The 24529-nt window shown below is 36.0% G+C and overlaps 1 long non-coding RNA gene across 2 annotated transcripts in view; it reads left to right on the forward strand.

Annotated features, from left to right (window-relative positions):
* Window positions 1–24529, forward strand: part of LOC118536220 (uncharacterized) — a 207305-nt gene that overhangs the window by 106440 nt on the left and 76336 nt on the right. For both annotated transcript variants that reach the window (XR_013442159.1, XR_013442160.1), the window contains exon 3: window positions 22655–22737. This is a non-coding gene — a long non-coding RNA (uncharacterized LOC118536220). The remainder of the gene's footprint in view (window positions 1–22654; window positions 22738–24529) is intronic.

Genomic DNA, 24529 nt, shown 5'->3' on the forward strand with positions numbered 1-24529 from the left:
GGTATCTTACTCTTCAGACCTTGTGGGTGCTCCACAAATTAAGTCTAAGTTTTGGTTTCTCAATTTTTAAACATCTGCCTCCACCTTCCTTTAAAACCTCATGTTTTAGCCATGCTGATTCTATGTAGTACCCACAAAAATACATCCTATTGTCAATAAGTTTTTGTATGTTTGACATAAAATGCCAATTTAAATTGAGCTATCCTTTACAGATCTTGGATATTTTAGAGCTTAAGGAGGCCTCAGAGGTGACCTAACCCAGCTTCTTCATTTGACACCTGAGGGAAACGACGGGGAAGTGACTTCATAATTCATTGGTTTTACCATGAACTCTAGTGCGTTTCTATTTTACTCTGTAATGAGCTTGGCTGTCCTCTGAACACTCAGAAATATTTGCTCAGTGGTTTGTAGATGAGACAAAATCATTCCCGGCCTCTCCTGTATCATCTCTGTTTTCCTAATAAATATATCTGGGGAGATCAGGAAATCACAAGTGATTTGTCTTAGTAACTTTCTTTTCGTATAGCCCATGGCTTTGGACCTTGACACTAGGAACCGCTCCATGTAATATTGTTACCTTTATTAAGAGTTTAAGTTAAGGGTGTGCACGCTCACCTCAGAAAGTGGAAGCAAAATTATTCTAAAGGGACCTGCTCTGTAAAAGAGGCAGTGTGAGAGCTCTCTGGATGTTAAGGTAGATCAGCAAGTGGCTGATCAGGTGGCTGAAACTCGTGATGGGGTGGAGGTGCATGGGTACAGGAAGCAAGCAGTTAATATCAAGGCATCTGGTCGGTGAGGGACAACTGAAACCCTCCACACAGTGGTCAATATTGTCTCTAAGCAAGCAGCAAATAGAGATCTAGACCAACTGCAGAATTAGTATTACCCTGGATTTGGCAGCAGGATTCAACTCTTGGGAGGAGCTCTCTCAAGAGATACCTATGTCCTCAATCTGGGGTCTAGAAGAGTAGTAATGAGAGTTTTCCAGAACTAGGGAAGGGGACCTGAGAGAGGAGCCCAGAAAGTCAGGGGTAAATGAGAGGGAAAGCAGTTAAACAATTTAAGCACATATTTCCCCTGTCTGTTTGGGCTCAAGGACTGTGAGTCCTCAGTGAAGTCAGCCTTCCAGAGAAGCAGAGATAACAAGGGCAGGGTGGAGGGCAATGACCCAGTCCACCTGTGTCACTCCAGTGTAGACCATATTCAACAGTTGTGCTTGATCCCTGTCTGCCTTCACCTTGTCTGTTGGGCCTGACAATGCTCACTTGCTCTCCAGAGATTTTCAATTTGAACACTTCTGTGAAAACAAATTCCTCATAAAATCTGGACACAATCACCATTCTTTTAATGGCTCTTGTTGCACAGGAAAAATAGACAATATCATTCCATTTCATAAATACCTATTACTTATATGACAGAGCTATGATAATTGATATGGCCTTTTATATATTTAAAGTCACATTTATTGGGTTATCAGACTGTTAGTGATTTTTATTTTGGGTGTAGTTCTTGTTTCTGTATTTCATGACATCTGATTTTTAGCAGTATTGATATTTATAAATAGTTGAATCATAAAAAAGATGGATAAAATTTAATGTCCCTCTAAATCTCATGGAAGAACCCAGTCTCTGTGGTAGAAATGTCTGGTCCTTTCTTGAGCCATCTTTGCTCCTAGTAGGTGAGCCTCTCTACCTGATTTCTGTGTTTTACCTGGTCTTAGTTCTGCTTCTGGGCACATTGTATATTTCAGAGGATTTTGAGTCAGTTTCAAGCTCAACTTGCTGCTCTTTCCCCTGTTAACCAGGTTACCCATACATGGATGTAGGTAAAGCTTCACATACATAACCACTAGCATATACTTACCAGCTCAATAATTATATTTGTTTTCCAGGGTTGGAACTCAGTAATTCCAATCTTTAGTGTCCTGGCTAATCTGTTCTGTTTGGGTTTTGCTTGCCAAAATATAGTTGCTTTGGGTGGGTTTTTGACTCCCACTCTTGTGTGACTCCTGTGTCTGGGTCTGGTTTCCCATCTGCCATCCTGGGCTCCATCCCTGAATATCTAGACCCCACTCTATTTTTAACCTCCAGTTCCATGCACATCACGGGCATGGAGCTTGATCTGTGCAATTTATTTTCTTGACCGGCTTTTTACTTTTTTGCATTCTTTAGTGACTGCCAAACCTCTCTCTTGTTCTGGTACATCCTTTGGGCTCTGATTCAGCCTTTCATTCATTGCTCCCAGATTATTCCCCAGCCTTCTGTACCAGTGTCTTGATTGCTTTACCCCTCCAGCTTTTTTCTGGTTCCCTGGGCTCCTTAATCACATATCAGTACTTTGATCATGTACCTCTGACTTTGGTGCTGGACATCTAAGACTCTCCTCATTCTTACCAATCTCAAACTGACTAGATGTCAACACTAGATTAAAACCAAAACCAAGCAAGCCAAAGCAAACCAAGCCAAAGCAAGCCAAACCAAGTCATACGTACTTTAAGAAAACATAAATAGCACCATTCTACCTCTGGATTAGTGAAAAAAATCAGGCCTTATGCCTACTTAGCCATATTAGGTATTTATGTCATAGCCTGGCCAGGTTTTTGATAGATTATCTACCTTAAACAAAAATACTTTTTGTAGAGCTCTATGTAGAACATGAAAAACAACCTTGAGTTATAGTCATAAATCCTATTTGAATTAGAAAGGAATTCAGCCTATCAGCACTCTTCTCTTCTTTGAGATGGCTGATACAATTTCTTTAAAATATTTCAATTATTTGAAAGAATATTCTAGGACTTTCTATTATTTATTGTTTTTGGTGTCATATGAACACAATGCCTGCAACTGGTTTTCAGAGCATTTGAGTTTTGATCATTTATCTTTTGATTTATCGATTAAAAACATTTTCCTCACTGAGAGACTTCCTTTTGTACATTGTGGGATACCACTTGGTTTGTAAAATAACCTAGAAGAGAATACTAATTTTTAAAATCCAATTTATAACCTCATTTTTTAGCTATATTTTGTCATCAAGTAGTATGAGGTAGGCTTCCTTAAGCCTACTAAAAGAGACTTCTTTAAAAAATATTTTCTTTAAAAAGCAAAAAAAAAAAAAAATCAACATAAGTTTTATTTATTGAATCCTTTAAAATTATTACAACATGATTTATGATTCAGCATATAGTCTATCTTGATGAATATAGCCTGTGTACTTAAAAAGAATGCATTTTCTTCTGTTGTTGGAATATTCAATTTTATAGTTATGCAATCTTCATACATCCTTACTGATTTTCTGTCCATTTGTTCTATCAATTACTGAGAAAAAAATTTTGGAATATTCAACTATGTTGTGGATTTATTTATTTCACTTTAAATTGTCAGTTTTTGCTTCATTTAAATTCTGTATTTAGGTGCATACTCATTTAGGGTTATTATGACTCCTTGATGAATTGATATTTTTATCATTATGACTTCTTAATCTTTATTCCTGGTAATATTTTTTATTTTAAATTTTACTTTATCTAATATTAATACAACCATTCCAATGATAGACTGAATATTTGTGTCCGTAAAATTCATATATTGAAACATAATCTCCAGAGTGATGGTATTTGGAGCTGGAGCCTTTGGGAGGTGATTAGATGATGACGGCTCCACCCTTATAAAAGATTATAAGATTAGTACCTTTACAAGAGACCCCAGAGAGCTTCCTTGCCCCTTTGCCATTGAGAACACAATGAGAAAGCAGATTTCTATAAACCAGGAAGAAGGCACTTACAGGTCTGGGATCTGCTGGTACCTTGATCTTTGGCTTCACAGTCTCCAGAATTGTGAGATAAATTTATATTGTTTATAAGTCGCCCAGTCTATGGTCTCTGTGACAGCATTCTGAACAGAATAAGACATCAGCTTTATGTTTAATATTTGCATGAATTTTTTCCATGAATTTACTTTAAACCTATCAATCAATATCTTTATAGTTGAAGGGTTTTTTGTAGATAGTATATAGTTGGGTCTTACATTTCCATCTACTCTGACAATGTCTGCCTTTTAATTGGGATGTTTAGACTATTTATATTTTAGGAAAACATTGATTTAAGATTAGAGAATTGTAGTTACTTGTTTCTCAAATGTTTGATGGTATTTACCAGTGAGTTTCAGTTTTGTTGATTTTCTCTATTGTTTGTCCACTTTATATACGATTGATTTCTACATTTATTTTTTCTCCCTTCTACTTACTTTGCATTTAATTTAATCTTATTTTTCTAGCTCTTATAGTGAATCTTAGTTCGTTGATTTTAAGTGTTTTTTCTTCTCTAAAACAAACATCTAATGATATAAATTTTTTTATAGATTGCCTTAATTGCAACCCACAACATTTAATGTGTTTCCTTTACCATTCAAGTCAAAATAATTTTTGTTTTCTTCTGTGAGTTTTTTCTTTGACTCATGTTTTATTTAGAATTATATTTCTTTTGAAAATTTTAATTTATTTTTTAATTCCAGTATAATTAACATACAGTGTTATATTGGTTTCAGGTGTATAATATAGTGATGATTTCACTTATGTGAAATTTCAGAAACAAAAATGAACAGAGAAAAAAAGAGAGAAACAAAAATTAGACTCTGAAATAATTATATTTCCTAATTTTCAAATATTTGGGAATATTACAGGTGTCTTTTTATTATTGATTTTTAATATGATTCTATTTTAGTTAGAAAATGTATTCTGTATGTTTGGCTTGTAAGGCTTGTTTTCTGGTCCAATACATGGACTATCTTGTGAATGTGCCATGTGTTCTTCAAAAGAATGTGAATTCTGCAGTTGATTTTTGTAGTGTTCTATAAGTCTCAGTTAATTGATTTCAGTTAATTGTCTTAAATTGTTTGCTAGTGTGTTTCAAATCTTTAATATTACTTGAATCTTTTGTCATTATATGTCCCGCCTCATCTTTACTACTATTCCTTTTCTTGAAGCATTTTTTGTCTGATTTTAAATTAATTAGTCCAGCTTTCTTATGTGCATTGTTTGTATGGCATCTACTTTACCATCATTTTATTTCCAACTTTTGTGTGTATTTATATTAAAATACATCTCTTGTGGAGAGCGTGTATTTGGTCTTGATTTTTTTCTAGTCTGACAGTCTTTGCCTCTTAATTAGAATAGTTAGTCCATTTACATATAATGTTATTATTGATATGGTTAGGCTTAAGACTACCATCTTACTTTTGGTTTTCTATTCCTTCTCCTTATTCTTTGTTTTTTTCTCCTTTTTTTTTTTTTTGATTAATTGAACATTTTTTTAGTATTCAATTTTATCTTTATACCTCCTTATGTTATTATTTTAGGTTTGCTCCTAGGGATTGATATATGCATCTTTAATTTATCACAGTATAGCTTAAATTAATATTATACTGTACTATGGACTGAATATTTGTGTCCCCCCAAATTTCATGGGTTGAAGCCCTAATCTCCCATGTGATAGTAGTTGAAGATGAAACTTTTGAGAGGCAATTAGGTCATTGTCTCTCAAAATAGATGGAGCCCTCAGATGAGATTAGTGTCCTTGCGATAAGAGACATGAGATAGATGATTTCTCTTCACCATATGGGGATACAGCAAGAAGTTGTCATCTGCAAACCAGGAAGAGGGCTCTCACCAGGAACTGAATTGGCGGCCAGCACCTTGATCTTGTACTTCCCAGTCTCCAGAACTGGGAGAAGTAACTGTTTAAGCCACACAGTGTATAGTATTTATTATAGCAGCCTGAACCGACTAAGACATACCCCTTCATGATAATGTAAGAAACTTACACGGCTATGCTTCTCTTTACTCCCCTCCTATTATTTCTCCTATTGTTGCAGTATCTTTTACTTCTACACATGTTTAAATCTCACAATCCAATTCTATTACTTTTGCCTTAAACAGTCTTTTAAACAAATTAAAAAATAAGGAAGTTTTTTTGTTTGTTTTTGCTTTTTTTTTTTGTATTTGACTACATATTTACAATTTTTAGCGTTCTTCATTTCTTCTGATACATCAGGGGTCTGCACACTTTTTCTGTAAAGGGTCAGAGTGTAAATATTTAAGTGTTTGTAGACAATACAGTCTGTATCACAGCTATTCAAATCTGCTATTATAGAGGGAAAGCAGCCATAAATAATTTGTAAATTAATGATTATGGTTCTGTTTTAATAAACTTTATTTATGAATACTAACATTGAATAACTTTCAAAATATTGTTCTTTTGATTTTTTTTCTCACCATTTAAATATGTAAAATCATCTTAGTTCAACAAACCATCTATAAACAGGTAGCTGGCTTGATTTGGCTTGCAGTCTGTAATTTGCTAACCCCTGCTATAGATCCATGTTGACATCTGGTATCATTATGCCTCAGCCTGATGGCCATCCTGTAACGTTTCTTCTAGTGCAGATCTACTAATGACAGATTTTGTTTTTGTTCGTCTAAATATCTACTTATTGCCCCTTCATTTTTGAACAGTATTTTCATGGGATATAGAATCCTAAGTGGACAATTTTTGTTTTATAATACCTTAAAGATGTTATTCCATTGTTTTCTGGCTAGTTGCATTTCTAACACTGTTTCCTGTATCCAAAAGCAAAGTCTTTGTTTGGTCTCTTTAGCTGCAGCTTGGAAATGTAGAATCCTGAAGCACATGCAACTCTCACCTCACATATTTCTTTATTTTTGAGGAACACAGCCTACATTCTCTGTTGTCCAGTATCTCAGGATAGTTGCTTTATATATTTTGTTCAGTTGTATATTTCTTTTTACAATGAGAATAAGTCCTACGCCTGCTATTCTGTCATGGCTGATCCAAAAGTCTCTTGTATATGTTCAAAACATACATAGTGATTGCTTTATATTTATAAAAAGTCATGTTTGGGTCCTGGGAAGTATTTGGTATTTAAGAGTAAATATCATGCTGTGTACATTAATCTGTCTGCTTCTGTCTTTTTTAAGCTTTCTTTTTTCAAACAAGAATTCTAGCTAGTTGGACTATGAAACCATAGCAAAAGCCTTAGCTTAGGCCACGAACCTTGATGGACATAACCTCAACCAGTCAATATTTATTGAGTACCATCTGTGTACCAGATGCTGGTAGGTCTCAAAACTGTTACTGTTGCAAACTCAAATACTATAAAATAAATCATGATCTGATATCACTTTTTGAGGATAGGTTGAAGAATAATGTCACAAAACAAAGATGATTCCATGATTCTAAAGCTCTGGGACTTGATCTACCTGGAAAATGTGTGTTCTTTGAAAAGCAAAACAAAACACCGAGAACCACGTCTGTTGGAATGATAATGTTAACAGTCTTTCCAGGTCTGTCTTTCCTTCTCTATGGAATGAAACTGCTGTACTCTATAATCTTTAAGTTCCCTTTGATACCTAAAATTTGTGATTCTCTGCATGTCTTTGTGTACTTTTTATACCTTTCTTCTGTCTCATGCAATTAGGACATAAATAGAAGAGCATAATGTTTGTGAGATTCTGCATTCTGAATGTGATTTTATTTAAAATATGAAATGTTAGAGTGCACTTAAGTTGTGCAACATGGTTTTCTAAACATAATAGGTAGTTACCTTACATGTATGCTTTTATGTGTCCTCTGAGTCATATCTACTCTCAGTAGCTGCTGACAAAACAAGATTTTACTGCTGAAAGAGCAGCAGATCTAATATTGCTGCAAAAGAGCAGGCTGAATTTTATTTTGCCGTGGTCATCAATAAAATTCTAGTCATGCTCTAATCTTACACTCTTTATTGTTCCCCATGATACACCGCAGGTAAAAGAAAACTTTACTTTTTCAGGCATTGCAAAACTTAAACGAAGAATTAGAAAATACCTGAAGGGTCATATGTAAGTAGTAGAGAGCTTGGAAGGCATTCTCCCTGACATAGTGACACATGTAAGTGGGTGTATTTGTTAGGGTAATGCTCTGACTGCTATAATAAATAGACCTGCCTATAAAGTCCCTTGGAACAATAGGACCTTGCCTCTCCCACATGTAGCAGTCTCTGGCAGGTGAATATGTGAGCAGTGCAGCTCTCTGTCTTGTGGTCATTCAGGAGCCCAGGTTGATGGACGCTGTGCCATCATTCAGGGACTCTGCCAACATAATATACCATTAGATGGCTGCCGAAGTTATATCCAGTCCAGTCAGTCAGAAAGGGGGAAAGAACATAAAGTTCAGGAGAGGTTTCTAAAGGTCAGTCTTCTTCAATTCTATTGGCTTCATCAATTTGGAAGAGAGATGGAGGAATCTCAGAATCGGGAAATAAAGCCCTGACTATCTGATTCCTGAGCCCATGCTCTTAACTACTCTCTTACATTATCTTTTCTGATCTTGAAGTTACTTGTCTCAGTCCATTCAGGCTGCTATAACAGAATATCATAGGCTGGGTGGCTTACATGCAACAGAAATTTATTTCTCATAGTTCTGGAGGCTGGGAGATTAAAATTAAGATACCAGCAGATTCATTGGTGAGAGCCTGTTTATTGGTTCATAGATAGCCTTCTTTTTGCTGTGTTCTCACATGGAACTTTCTGGAGTCTCTTTTTTAAGGACACTACTCCTATTCATGAGGGCCCTGCTGTCATGACTCAATCACCTCCCAAAAGCCCCACCTCCAAATACCGTCATACTGGGCATTAGGTTTCAGCATATGAATTTTGGTTGTGGGGAAAAGACATTCAGTCTGTAGCATTGTCTAATTCTGGAATTCTACCAAATCAACTATTATTGGAATGCAATCCTCTATGAACCTATGCTAATAGATAACAATGAAATTTTTATTTGAATGTTTCCTATGATTTCCCAGATTTTCCTCCAAAGGCCCTCTTTCTCTCTCTCTCACTCTCTCTTTTTTTATCCAGCTCTAAATTGGATGTGAGAGCAGAACTTCCTCTTTTTAGTTGCTTGGAGACCTATATTTGCCTTAGGAAATGAGGGGAACATATATAGGTACACAATCCAAAATCAGCAGCTCTTTCTGTCTTGGGGGCTGCAGGGTTCATATCCTTCAAGGAAGGTGGGATTTTTTTGTTTGTTTATTATATTTATAATTTAAATTCAATTAATTAACATATAGTGTATTATTAGTTTTAGTGGTAGAGTTCAGTGATTCATCAGCCTTATATAATAATACCCAGTGCTCATTACATCACGTGCCCTCCTTAATGTCCATCACCCAGTTACTCCATCCCCTTCACCCCCCTCCCCTCCAGCAACCCTCAGTTTGTTTTCTATGATTAGGAGTCTCTTACAGTTTGTCTCCCTCTCTGATTTCATCTTGTTTTATTTTTCCTTCCTTCCTCTATGCTCCTTTATTTTGTTTCTTAAATTCCACATGTGAGTGAAATCATATGATAATTGTCTTTCTCTGACTTATTTTGCTTAGCATAATACCCTCTAGTTCCATCCATGTCATGGCAAATGGCAAGATTTCATTTTTTTTTGATGGCAAAAGATGGTTTTATAACTCTCTAACTTAATCTGTTATATGGAAGGCCTCTTACCCCCTTTCTTCTGGATCAAAGAGGCTGAAAGGTTTTCTTTATCATCATATTTGCTAGCCAATAACCTCAAGTTTCATGTAAAAATTTACCTGTGCACATGAATCTCCTTTGGGGTAAAAAAAATGCATTCTGAATAACTGTTAATGTTCTGTTTTCAAGTCTCCAGAGGTATTTCTATCTTTTTCAGTGTATGCAACTCAATTTTCAGTTGTGCCCCTTGAGGCTTTTCTGAATTTGGCTATTTTTATGGATAGCTATTTCATAATCATGATAAACAGCACATATGATTTCAGCTAGCCAGAGAATAAACTACATTTAATAGTATTAGCTAAGATGAAAGACACTTTCCATTCAAAAATTGTCCAAAGATATTTTCTGCCAAAAATTTGAGGCAAACATGCCAAATGTTTTGCTTCTTTTAAAAACATATCCGTCCAAGAGAACTGCAGTTTCCATGAGTTTTATAGGTAGAAAAAAATCTTTAACTCAGGCCTTTAATCCATTATATCTTGAGATGTAATGATAGGAACTCTGGTGGGCTTACCCTTTAACAGAAGATGGGATTGTTCTATGACATTTGAGCCTGTTGAAGACAAAATTCATTGCAGATAGGAAGTTTGTGGGTTCATATGGAGAAAGAAATGACTCAAATTTGATGATAAAATCTGAACACTATGAGATCCTGCCAAATTTACTAATATGCCGATGATATACCGAATATAGATTAAGTACCTTGTTATTTTACGTACTTTATTTTGTTGCAAAAATAGTTTGGAAGAAGTATAAATGATATGCTCAATGGGAGTGATTTTGCTTTTTTTTTATTGTGGTAAAATATACATAACATAAAATTTACAATCTTAACCACTTTAAGTGTATATATATATATATATATATTTTTAAGATTTTATTTATTTATCTGAGAGAGAGAATGGAAGACAGAGAGCATGAGAGGGGAAGGGTCAGAGGGAGAAGCAGACCCCCTGCTGAGCAGGGAGCCCGATGTGGGACTCGATCCCGGGACCCCAGAATCATGACCTGAGCTGAAGGCAGTTGCTTAACCAACTGAGCCACCCAGGCGCCCCTTAAGTGTGTATTTTAATGGTATTAAATGCATTCATCATGTCGTACAACCATCACCACTCTCCATCTCCATAGCTCTTTTCATCTTGTAAAACTGAAATTCCATATCCATTTAACAATAACTACCCTTTCTCTCCTTTCATGTAAGTGGAATCGTACAGTTTTTGTCTTTTTGTTACTGGCTTATTTCATTTAGCATAATGTCCTCATGTTTTACCCATGTTGTAACATATGTCAGAATTTCCTTCCTTTTTAAGACTGAATAATATTCCATTGTATGGATACACCACTGTGCTTATCCCTTTGTTCATTGATGGATAGTTGGGTCATTTCTACATTTTAGCTATTGCAAATAATACTGCTATGAATATAGGTGTACAAATGTCTCTTTAAGACCCTGCTTTCAATTCTTGTGGGTATATACCCAGAAGCGAAATTGTTGGATCATATGGCAGTTTTTTTAATTGCTATTTTTAATTGTTTGAAGAACCACCATAGTGTTTTCCATAGCATTTGCACCATTTTTCTTTCCCATTGACAGGGCACAAGAATTTTTAGCATGTTTTTAAGGGAGGCAGCTATGATGTAATATTAAGTGCATCAATTTTAAAGACAAAAAAACTGAATATGAGTTCCAGTTCCTGTATAGCAGTCATGTGACTCAGGACTGAATAATTCTAATCTCTCTGAATCTCAGATTTCTCACATTTAAAAAATGCCTGTGATATTAATGAAATGATGTGTGTAAAGGCCACTGAAACTGTTGAGTGCTATAAAAATGTGAATTATTTATTATGATGTAATCAAATACTGAGAAATAAAAATCTGTAGTCTTTCCTGATTTTATATATATATATATGGATACACACACACACATTCACACATACTTTTAGATAGTGTCAATGAATATTTCTCTACAGAGCTTGCTATTCACAGTACCTACTGAATTTCAGTAAAAGTTAAATTTAACACCAATGATAATAATCTCATGGAGAAGAGCTCCATTTTATACCATTAGCATAAGAATATCAATAGGAAAATCCCTGCTGTGTATAATTGCACTTGTTAGCCAGTAGTGTGCTCTGCCATGACTTAGTCCTTCTGAAGGACAATATTTAAGACCTAGGAAGTTGTGTGCAGTCTATGATTGACTTAGGTGGGTTTCAGGGGCTTTGCCATGTAACATCTTTGTGTCCTAGGACAAGTTCCTATGTCTCTGAACTTCAATTTCTAAGTTTTAAAACTGAGAGAATTGGAATAAATCATCGTTAGGGGCTTTTCCAGACTCTGAAACCTCTGGCTGTAAAGTCACTGGATGGTTGGTCTGATATGGTCTGATTGCTAACTCCTGCCAATGCTCTTGAATTCAGGTAGCACAGTGGATCCAGAAGCAATTCGTTGACAGAGTAAAGTAGTAATAGAAGTAGGAATAATTTATACCAATCATGAGTGAAATTTCTTAACTGTAATAAGAGAATGACTTGTGATTGGATAGGATCTGATAAAGTTTGTAGTCTCTAGAAGAGAAATTATCTAAAAAATGAATGACTGTGCTTATTAGTGTATAATTAATAAAAATAATATAATGTTCCAGAGCAGCTCTGGCCAATACAATATTCTGCAACAATGGAAATGTTCTATATCTGCACCATCATTATGGTGGCCACTAGCCACTATATTTCTATTGAGAAGTTGAAATGACTAGTGAGACTCAAGAACTGAGACTTTTTAATGTTTTTTAAAGTTACTTAATCAAATTTAAAGTAGCCATATGTGGCTAGTGGATACCTTACTGGAGCACAGTTATAGAAAATGTGATCTGTTTCCTGAATTATAAGCTTCTTTAGGGAAATAAATCTGATTATTCATCTTACTGTGCATTCATTAAAACTAACAGAAGGCATATAGTAGGAGATCAATAGATAATTGTGGCAATAAAGGTGTTTTTTTTGGAAAAAAAAAAAAGATCTTTGGGCAAGTATATTTGGAAAAGACTACATCTCCTAGCACTTTTTGGAGGTTCATAATACATACTAATATATTATATGCTTTAGAATTTTTCTTTTTTTTTTTTTAAGATTTTATTTATTTGACAGAGAGAGACAGCAAGAGAGGGAACACAAGCAGGGGGAGTGAGAGAGGGAGAAGCAGGCTTCCCGCTGAGCAGGGAGCCTGATGTGGGACTCGATCCCAGGACCCTGGGACCATGACCTGAGCCAAAGGCAGACGCTTAACGACTGAGCCACCCAGGTGTCCCTGCTTTGGAATTTTTCTAAATAGATTTATTTTGCTTTAAATCTGCACCTCTCAAACTTATTTCACTACAGACTCTTTTTATGTGTATGTGTGTATAAGAGAGAGATTAAGAAAAGGCAGGAGGGAGGGGAGAGAGAAAAAGAGGAAGAGATGGGAGGAGAGAGAGAGAAAGAGAGATGAATGAGCTCACTCTGGTTAGGTGCCTGGATTATGCTCTTCATATATAAAGATGGATGATATTGATGGAGCGAAGAGTTTTGGAGTAGAAACCAGAGGATGAGCATCCAGGAAACTAAGATAGAAAACATTTAAGGACTCAGACCCCTCAGAGTTGGGAAAGGAGGCTTATAATCTGGAACTCCACATGAGACTTGTCTTCACGAGGTGAGTATCTTCTCCTTTGGGAAATACTCACTGTTCTTGAATATTCAAAGTAATGTTTGTTTATAATTTTTTTTAAGTCTTAAGGATCATTTATTTAGAGGTCTTTTCTATTTCTTTTTGAAGGAATGTCAACTTTAAACTTGAATTTGGTACTTAATACTAAGATTTCCCCCTATAAAGTTTTTTGAAATTTATATTAAAACACAACAGAAAGTCAAATTATTGTCCTTGGATTTTCGTAGCTGAAATTTTGGTTGGAGTTGAATCACATTTAACTAAAAATTAGATACAGTTAATATCTAATATACAGAGCAAGAGGAAAAAAATCGAGGCTTCTTATTTAGCTTTCTATCTTCCTGAGAGTAGATGCATCACAGTGTGAGTGAGAAGGGGAGCTGCCTCAAACTACTACCTGCTATAACATTTTTTCCCAGAGAGTAAAAAATACTCAGTTACCTCTTGGTTTATGAGGCAATGAAATATTCCAGCACATAAATATTGACGCAGAGACCCATGGGATGTAGGAGTGCTAAGGACATTTGCAAGACATAAAGACCAAAGCTAAATGAAGTTACATCTTTTCCTATAAAATGCAGTCTGTCCCTCAATGGATTTTACCATCCTGTTGTTTTTATTTCCTCCATCTTTATAATTGGAGACATCCTGTTGGCCCGTTGAAAACACTGCTAGTATTTCTTCCTGAAAAGTTAGCCAACCTACTGATGATTTTTCTTAAAATTCTGATTAGGTGTTTGCAGTTAAAATTAACACATCAAGGAAATGCCAGGATGTGAGCTGGAAGTTGAGAACAGGAAAATGGCTAAATAAAGGCATTAAAAAAACAATCTGTGGGAACAATATTGTGGAATGAAATAGATTTCTAAAATGGAAAATATTGTATTGCTTTTAACTTGCCTTGGAGCAGGAAGAATCTGAATTCTGCATACTGAATACAGCTGCTCTAATGTTTATTTAGTTTTTATCTACATGGACAGGGGGCTCCATTGTAACAGAAGGTAGTGTGTGTGTGTGTGTATATATATATATATATATATATATATATATATATATATATATACAGATGCTGGTAGGTGAGTAGATGTTAGTTAGAATTCTCTTGTTGAAAGTTGTATAAAACAAGTTTGGACCACATTGTGTTGGATCCCAAGGATTGGTGGGGAAAGAAATGCATTTCTTCCCGATCAGGCTTTGCTTTACAGAATCACATAAGAATTCCCAGGTGAGCTATGAAACTTGAGAAATGTTATTTTGGTTGTATATATCTCTGTTCTCCCAACCAGATCATAATATCCTTGAGAATAGAGACAATAATAATGAACATATTCATTTACCCAACATTTATCCCAGGCCTAGTACATTGCAGTCATTGCGCTAGGTATTGGATCCACAGGGAATATTATAGTCATGGTCCTTGCTTTCAAGGAGCTTATATTCTTGTGTTGGGGGAGACAGATAGGAAGCACGTGAAGGGCTGAATGTATTTCAGATACTGACAAGTGCTGAAAGAGAAACAAAGAAGGTAATGTGATAAGGAATAAGGGTAGTTCAGGAAGGCCTTTCTGAGAATGGAACTTGAATTGAGGCTCAGCATGAAGAAAGAGCCAGTCATAAGAGGACAGATTGAAGAAAGAGAAATAACAAATGGAAGACCTTAGAGTGGAGAGCTTTAGCTTTCAAGGGCAGAAAGAAGCCCAGGCCAGGGTGGCTGAACTAAAGGATCCATTGGGAGAGTAGAACCAGATGAGGTCTGAGAGGCTGGCAAAGTCAGATCACTTAGGACCGTGACCATGTAGGTCATGTTGACACTGCCATTTTGCTGAATGCTTTACCTTACCTGCATGGTCTCTTGTGGCAAAACCACAACTCTGATTTAAATTTCAACTCTGTCTTTCCCTCTAAAATATTGAACAAGGTAATAATGCCCATTCTCACCACTTCCATCCCATGTAGTACTAGAAGTCCTAGACAGACCAGTTAGGCAAGAAAAAAGAAATAAAAGGCATCCACATTTGAAAAGAAGAAGCAAAATTATGTTTGCAGATGATGTGGTCTTTTATGTAGAAAACCCTGAAGACTCAACAACAACTACAAAAACCCTGCTAGAACTAATAAGCAAATTTAGCAAAGTTGCAGGATACAAATCAATATGCAAAAATCAGTTGCATTTTGATATGCTAACAATAAACTATCAGAGTGAGAAATTAAAACAATCCCCTTTACAATGGCATCAAAAAGAATAAAATACATAGGAAGACTTGTACACTAAGAACTATAAAACGCTGATGAATGAAATTAAAGCAGACACAAATAAATGGAAAGATGTCTTGTGTTCATGGACTAGCAGAATTAATATTGTTAAAATGTCCATATTACCCAAAGTGATCTACAGATTTGTGCAATCCCTATCAAAAATCCCAATGACATTTTTTACAGAAATAGAAAAATCCTAAACATCTGGAACCACAGACGACCCAGAATAGCCAAAACAACCTTGAGAAAGAACAAAGCTAGAGGCATCGTGCTTCCTGATTTCAAAAAATATTATAAAGCTACAGTAATTAAAATAGCTTGGTACTGGCATAAACTTAGACATATTAACCAATAAAACAGCATAGAGAGCCCAAAAGCAAACTGTCACATACATGTTTAACAAGGGTGCCAAGAATATTCATGGGGAGAGGACAGTGTCCTCAACAAAAGGATAGTCTGTTTTCAGCACTGGGAAAACTTAGTATTTATTTATATAAGAATGAAATTGGACCTTTATCTTACAACATACACAAAAATCAACTTAAAATGGGTTAAAGACTTGAACATAAGACCTGAATCTATAAAACTTCTAGAAGAAAACATTGGGGAAAACTTCTCGACATTGGTCTTAACAATGATTTCTTGGATATGACACCAAAAATATAGGCAACAAAGACAAAAATGGACAAATGGACTACATCAAACTATAAAGCTTCTGTATAGCAAAGGAAACAAAATGAAAAGACAGTTATCATGTGGATCCTACAGAGAAAATATTTGAAAACCATATATCTGAGAAAGGGTTAATCTCCAAAATATATAAGGAATTTTAACAACTCAATAGCAACAAAATAAGAAAACAAGAAAAAAAAAACAAAGCAAAATAAAAACAAAATTTTAATCTAATTAAAAAATGGGCAAAGGACTTGAGTAGACATTTTTCTGCAGAATACATACAAACGGCCAATCGAAATATGAAAAGATGCTGAACATCACTAATCATCAGGGATATGCAAATCAAAACCACAATGAGGTATTACCTCACACCTGTTAGGATGATTTTTATTAAAAAAAAAAAACAAAAGATAACAAATTTTGGTGAGGATATGGAGAAATTGGAACCCTCGAACATTATTGGTGGGGATGTGAATTGTTGAAGTCACTGTGGAAAATGTTGTGGAGTTTACTCAAGAAACTGTATGATTCAGCAATCTAGGTATCTAGTCAAAGGAATTGAAATCAGGATCTTGAAGAAATATCTGTACCCTCATGTTCATTGTAGCGTTATTTACAAATGGAGGGAGACAACCTAAATGTCCAATGGAGAAAGAAAATGTGGTATACATACAATGCAATATTATTCAGCCTTAAAAAGGAAGGATATCTTCCCATTTGCAACAACATGGGTGAACCCAGAGGACATTATGTTAAGTGAGATAAGCCAGACACAGAAGGACAAATACTATATGATGCCACTTATATGAGAAATCTAAAATAGTTAAACTCATAGAATCAGGGAGTGGAATGGTGGTCTCTAGATGCTAGGGAGAAGGGGAAATGGGAGGTAATAGTTAAAAGGCACATTTCGGTTATACAAGATGACTAAGTCCTACAGATCTATATGGCATAGTGTGTATAGTTAACAGTACTGTCTTGTATGCTTAAAATTTTGCTAAGTGGGTAGATCTTATGTTAAGTGTTCTTATCACAAAAATAATATATTAAATAAGAAGGCAGGAAGAAACTTTTGGACATGATAGGTAGGTTTATGGCATAGATTGTGGTGATGGTTTCATGGGTGTATACTTATCTCCAAACTCATTAAGTTGTATATACCATTTGTGTACAGATTTTGTATGTTAACAAAGCAAACAAAACAAAATGTCTCATAAGAGGGGCTGAGACTTAGTGCCTTAGTCCTTATAATGCTGATAATAGAAAGCTATATTTCTAAACTGCATTACTTTACCTCCTACAAATGAAATACCTATCCATGGATTACTGTTTATTTATTTATTTCATTTTTTAAAAAAAGATTTTACTTATTTATTTGACAGAGACACAACAAGAGAGGGAGCACAAGCGGGGGAGTGGGAGAGGGAGAAGCAGGCTTCCCGCCGAGCAGGGAGCCCGATGTGGGACTCGATCCCAGGACCCTGGGATCATGACTTGAGCCGAAGGCAGATGCTTAATGACTGAGCCACCCAGGTGCCCCCATGGATTACCTTTTAATGACGTAGAAGATCCATAGGAGGACTGGTCATGTGACAAGCACTTCTGTTTCTTACAAAAAGTGACTGTTGAACTTATTCTTTATTTAATTGTTCACCTGTTCTTGTGTAAGTATCTATGTGCAAATTGGGATTTTAGAATTTGGATTTATCAGAGTTTATCTCTCCTAAAAACTTGGCAGGGGTTTCTGAGTCCCCTCTCCCCCTCCTCTAGTTTTTCCTTCTTTCACTATTCTTGCCATGATTATCAGGAAACTCAAACATAAATTTAGCCATAAAAAATGCAGTGGGATGCCGGGTGGCTCAGTTGATTAAGCATCTGCCTTCAGCTCGGGTCATGATCTTGGGGTCCTGGGACTGAGCCCTTTGTTGGACTCCCTGCTCAGCGGGGAGCCTGCTTCTCCCCTCCCCTCCCTCTGCCCCTTCCTCCCACTCGTGGTTTCTCTCTCTCTCTCTCAATCCCTTAAATAAAATAAATAAATAAATAAATCTTTTAAAAACTGCAGTAACTACAGGAGCCTAGGAATATACTAACTTTGCATTTCCCAATAGCTATAGGTTTGGAATTTTCTATTTGTTTTAATACTCACAGTTTGCATACATCTTTAATTGCAGCACTCTCAAATCCTTTTCAAACAGGAAAAGCATCGTTTGTAAGCTAACATATGCCCAGTAAACAAGCCGTTTGCAATAGTAATTAACATTTTCTTATTTCTGTAGTCAGACTCTCAGTTTCATTCTTTGGGATTTTTAGCTTTATTTTATTTTATTTCATTTTATTTTATTTTATTTTTTTATTCAGATATAATTATACAGTGCTATATTAGTTTCAGTTGTACAGTATAATGATTCAGCGACTATACATTTCTCTGTGCTCATCAAGATAAGTGTACTCTTAATTCCCTTTACCTAGTTCACCCATCCTCCCACTCCCTGCTGTCTGGCAACCACCTGTTTCTGTATTTAAGAGTCTGGTTTATTGTTTGTCTCTCTTTTTTTCTTTCTTTATTTGTTTTGTGTCTTAAATTCCACATATGATATGGATAAACCTAGAAGGTATAATGTTAAGTGAAATAAGTCAGAGAAAGACAAATACCATATGATTTCACTCATATGGGGTTCTTAGCTTTATAACTGTAACTCCTATTATCCTTTCACCAATTATTTGTGCTCTGCCCAGGTTGCCTCAGATCCTTCTACCTCCCCTCCCAGGTTGTGTGGGCTTTTTCTTCTAACAGTTTTTGTCAGAGATTCTCTTGGGGAACTGCTTTCTGGCGACTGGAGCTGCTCTGAGAGTTCACACCCAGCTGGGAGTTAGTATCTCTCTGGAGTGGCCCTTAGCCAATGACTGATGAAAGCCTAATTCCTGTGCCTCCAGTCAGGACAAACTGTGATGTGTAATTTATACCTTTGAGTCTTGGGCTCCAGCAGGCTGAGGTTAAGGCTGATGCGGCTGGGCCTTCACATGAAATCACATTTTTGCATGGCCTCTTCACCTTCTTTGTCCTGCTTTCTTCATTCCCTTGCTGGTTACTCTTGGGAACACTTCCTTAATAAATTACCTACATATGAATTTTCTGCTCAATGTTTGCTTCTAATGAACCTAATCCAAGATACCACTTATTGAGTCTGAATCTTTACAAACACACATATACCCCCCTGCCCCCTGCAACACACAATGTTGGAACGCTGACTGTAGAAATAAAAAGGCATATTAATTATTTAAATTAATTAAAGCATAGAGACATTCAGAGTAGAACCACATAACTATCCCAGTCTTAGGGTCATTAATAACAAGTTCTTACTGGAAGAAGCAAACTTCTTTGGGATATTGTTAATAAAGACTTGATGCCCTCAGTGGGGAGAGTAAGGCAAAGTGATGGCTTTGGAGTCCAACAGGTCTCAGGACCACTCATTAGATGTATATAGCACAGTATATCTGCAAGCCTTTTTTTTTTTTTTAATCTTTAAAGTGGGAAATATAATACCTACCTTGTAGGATCGCTGAGATGATTAAAAGTTGCGACATGTAAGACAACTGTCTCAGTAAGATGTTCATTCTCCAAACTAAAACTACGTGCGTTACAGCTGTGGAGGTAACATGAAAGAAGGGAAATCTCAGGGCAGACTGGGGTGAGAGTTGTAAGTTGCTAGAACAGTCTAGATGAGGGGAAAGATAAAAAAAAAAATCATTCAACTACAGATTTCTTATAGTTGTTAATTAAAGGAAGGCAGGAGATTAAAATCAGGAGAAAGTGGACATTAATAACTGATCACTGTTGAATTCCCAGTATTTCACATAATATCATAGAGAAGGCTCTTCCTCCAGAACAGAATCCCACTGAATACAGTTTATAATTTGCAATATACACCTCATGCTCAAATTAGCTTCAGAGTAAACTTTACAAAGCTCTTACTCCTCATGTGGATTCAGTCATTTTCAAAACAACAACATTAAAGATTTTAGTGCTTTTATAGAGTGTCTAATTAATGAAGCTTTTAAAATACCACTTTGGTTAGATACTAGGCTGCAAGGGCCTTACCAGATCATTGTAGTCAATATCCTAGAGTCTGGAACTGGCTCTCTAGGTAACCAGTAACTATAGAACACTATCTCAGCCAGGCCTATTTATGTCTGGACATGCTATTAGTTATAAAATAACACTATTAATGGGGGCTTACTTCAATTTAGTGGTTCCAAACAATAGAACATTTCTTTGTTTAAATCATTTGGAAGAAAAGTGTGCTTAAAATATTGCCAAAGAAATCAGCGAAAGAGTCAAGCTTGCTCATTTACTATCAGAGTGAGTCTTGAAAAGGATAATGGGAATGACAGTTATAAAACTGAGAAGTCCAATGAGAGAAGCCGTGAAATTATGACTAGAGCAGGAAAAAAAGTTTATTAGAAGCATTCACTTCTGAGGACGGATTAGCTATGGAGGTAGAGCAAAAAAATAGTGAATCAGATTCTGGACACCGTTAATAGGAAAAGATGTTGATACTCTGTCACTCTCCCCTCCGAGTGAAATAGATGGCTGTATAGGAAGGGAATAGTTCTGGGAAATCCCACAGGAAGATAGCATTCATGACAGAGATTGGAGAAAGAGATCATGATCAAATCTCTATCCCCCTCCTTTCATTTAGTTCATGGGGGCATAGCAATATTCATTCACTGTGGTTGTTAGGAAATTTTAGAAAGGGCATACGGCAAATTTTAGAAAGGTAATATATCTAATCCAAAAGAACTGTGATTCAGTTCTTATAGATGAAGGAGAATGGCAAAGAGGCAGCCTCTGGACATTTATGTGGATTAAATACCAGAGCTTTGAAAATAGTTGTAGGATGACTAAGCTAGCTAGTAATTGCACTCTTGCACGATGCAGTTATTCTACCGGGAGACATTTTCTTGAATCTTTGCTAATTGCGCTAAGCATTAAGAGAATTACTACAGTTCCCTTTGAAACATTTCTGTCCAAACTTAACTTTAAGGAGGACGAAAAAGATCAATGATTTAGAAAGCCAAATCAGAAGTTCAGAGGAATAGTAATGGGTGATGGTTTAGTATAAACTTGTTTTCCAAGATAAGATATAGAGGGAACCAAAGTATGTTTTAAAAGGTATTTATTTATTTGCTTGTTTGTTTGTTTGTTTGTTTGACAGAGAGATAGAGCCAGAGAGCACAAGTGGGAGAGAATGGCAGAGGGAGAGGGAGAAGCAGGCTCCCCACTAAGCAGGGAGCCCACTGGGGGACTCGATCCCAGGACCCTGGGATCATGACCTGAGCTGAAGGCAGACGTTTAGTGACTGAGCCACCCAGGCATACCCAAAGTATGTTTTAGATACCCTGCATTAGAATACCAACTTGCACACCTGGGGGACATTGTTAAAGTTTTTTTAGTTGAGAACAGATTTAGTTAAAGAAGGGGAAAAGTCTCTGAGTCTTGTTAATTCAATAAAAAGGAAGAGCATGTGCATTCTAATAATGCAATATGAGATTAGCTATCATGCGTATAATTGTGGGTGTCATATGAAATTCACTTTCTTTAATTATGTGTATTCACTTTTCTTTAAAAATGAGAATTCTAAGCTTCCCCATACAAATGTATTTATACTTCCAAATCAGTTAATGTAAAAATGGCCCTCTAGTTGGGTTTCAGAATATTGAGAACATTTTAACTGTGGGTTTGACTGAATGTCAAGAAATTGCTTTTAAATTAAACATGTAAAAACTTTTAGATTTTTTGTTTTCTGAAAATGCTTATACTGAGGAATGAAATAATTCATCTAGCCAGACAGAAAGCATACTCCCATCCTTCACTAAATTCTGTTTCAAAGAGCATTGGTGTATATTGTATATACTTTCCAGAGTAAAACTATTTTTTTTTTTAAAGATTTTATTTATTTATTCATGAGAGACAGAGAGAGAGAGAGGCAGAGGGAGAAGCAGGCTCCCAAGGAGCAGAGAGCCCGATGCGGGACTTGATCCCAGGACCCTGGGATCATGACCTGAGCCGAAGGCAGACGCCCAACCATCTGAGCCACCCAGGCGCCCCAGAGTAAAACTATTAATCTTGTGCTACCATGAATTCATGTGTGTGCTGAAATGGCATTTCTGTAAGACCTAGTAGTTTTGTAGTTATACCATGGAAAAAACATTGATTATGCATCACCAAGATTCAGCAGTAAAAACAAATGGTTAGACATGTTTTGGTTGAGATGAAAGGGGATGTAAATCCTTAATTTGACACTAGGTTTATGAGCACAGAGTAAACAGAAGTTGGGCCTTTCTTCAACAGACAATGCCAAATGTTTGTTAATATCTGTGTGATGAAACACATTTATCTTCTGGTTATTGACTTGTTCAAATTTTCTGTTCATAGATTGTGCTCCAGAGGAAGATACTTCTTCACTTTAAACTGACCACTTACAAAAGTATCAGGTGAAGGTTTCTCTGTGGACTAAGGTAGGTTGGTAATTAAATTTTCTTGAGTCAGTAGAGAAATTATAAAAAATAAAATCAGTGTTGTGAGTTTTTCATAAAGGTAAACTCATTCTATTAAAAAAAAACACTTGCCTTTTTATTCTAAGATTATGTCCTATTTACTTATGTGGTTTTAAATTTCCCTGTTATGAAATGATGGTGACAATAGGAAGCACTTAGGTTTTTGTTTTTTAAATGTATATACTTACTTGGTGAAAGAAAAATTGACCATATGTTGGTCCTCATTTAAAAAAAAAACCCACTTAACTAATGAATCATTGAACACTGCATCAAGGGCTAATTATGTCTATACAGTGGCTAACGAATAAAAAACCCACTAATCAATAAATTTCAGAACTAGTATACATTAAGCATCACACAGCTGCGGTGGCTATGAAAATATTGAAATAAGTTTACAGTTACTCTTAATAACTGTTGCCCTACATGCCTGCCTTCCTACCCACTTTGGCCACTCAGGCTCCTTTCTTGGGACCTCAGACCTTCTCACAAGTAAGTATTTAAAGGTTAATGCCTGTCTCAGCTGGGGTCATCAGGATACTATTTGTTCATAGTTTATCAGTTGTTAAATATTTTAAATAGAACCCATGGTAAAATCCAAATGCCTAAGAACATTGGTATAAAAGGAGTATTGTTATCTGATTCCTTTAAGAAAAACAAAAAACACCTCTCAGCCATGGAATCCCTTAAAATCTGTGTTCAAGAAAATCTGGCAACTCTTAGTTTGATTAATATAAGGATAGGGTTTTTCTTCCTTTGTAGAGCGTGCAGTATAAAAATCTCCATAAATAGAAACACAAGGCTTTATGCTTCCTGGGCATCAATAGTTACAGGATGAGAAGGGGTGGGAAGACCTTAGAAGCTCTGCAGGAGAAAGAGAGAGAGAGAGAGAGAGAGAGAGAGAGAGATGGACCCCCTGCATCTCTTTTCTCTTTCTTCTCAAAATTTTTCCTTCAGTATTTCTCTTCTCTTCCTATTTCTCTAATAGGATCTGTGCAACTAGGAAGAAAAAAATCCAGTGACTAAAAAAAAAACATGCCACTTTGACAAACAGCAAGTTTTAAACCAAAAAGATGAGGACAAATATCTAAAAAGACTTTAAACATTAAGCAAAGTGAGTCAGGGAAGTTTAAAATCTTGTTTTGAATGTGTTAGATCACATTAAACAAAATTTTTTTTTTTTAAAAAAACCCTCTCTCTCTTTGTTCTTATACACTTGTCTTTTTTTTTTTTTTTAAAGATTTTATTTATTTATTCATGAGAGACACAGAGAGAGAGAGAGAGAGAGGCAGAGGGAGAAGCAGGCTCCCAAGGAGCAGGGAGCCCGATGCGGGATTCAATCCCAGGACCCTGGGATCATGACCCGAGCCGAAGGCAGACGCTCAACCATCTGAGCCACCCAGGCGCCCCTACACTTGTCTTTTAAGCGAAAGATAGGAGGGCCAGAATGAGCGGTTAACTTGGATTGACCTTTTAAGCAGCTGCCCCATTAAACTTAAGAGACAGTACATGCCCATTGCTGCAATCAAGTGACTATAGCTGCTACTGACCCTGCACATTTAAGCTGCAGAGCACTTTAAAGAGGCGAATAACCCTCTTTGGGGTCTGAATCACCAAAATGTGTGATGCTCTTGCATGAATAATATTGTCATTTGAAATAGAAAATTTATTTCTCTGCACTTCGAAACAAAATGAAGCTAGCTATCTTGATTTTGCTTCTCTTATTTCTTGAAACTCTGCCAATATATCTGCAGAA

This window comes from Halichoerus grypus, chromosome 10 (genome assembly GCF_964656455.1).
Source record: "Halichoerus grypus chromosome 10, mHalGry1.hap1.1, whole genome shotgun sequence".
In the NCBI taxonomy this organism is placed as follows: domain Eukaryota; kingdom Metazoa; phylum Chordata; class Mammalia; order Carnivora; family Phocidae; genus Halichoerus; species Halichoerus grypus.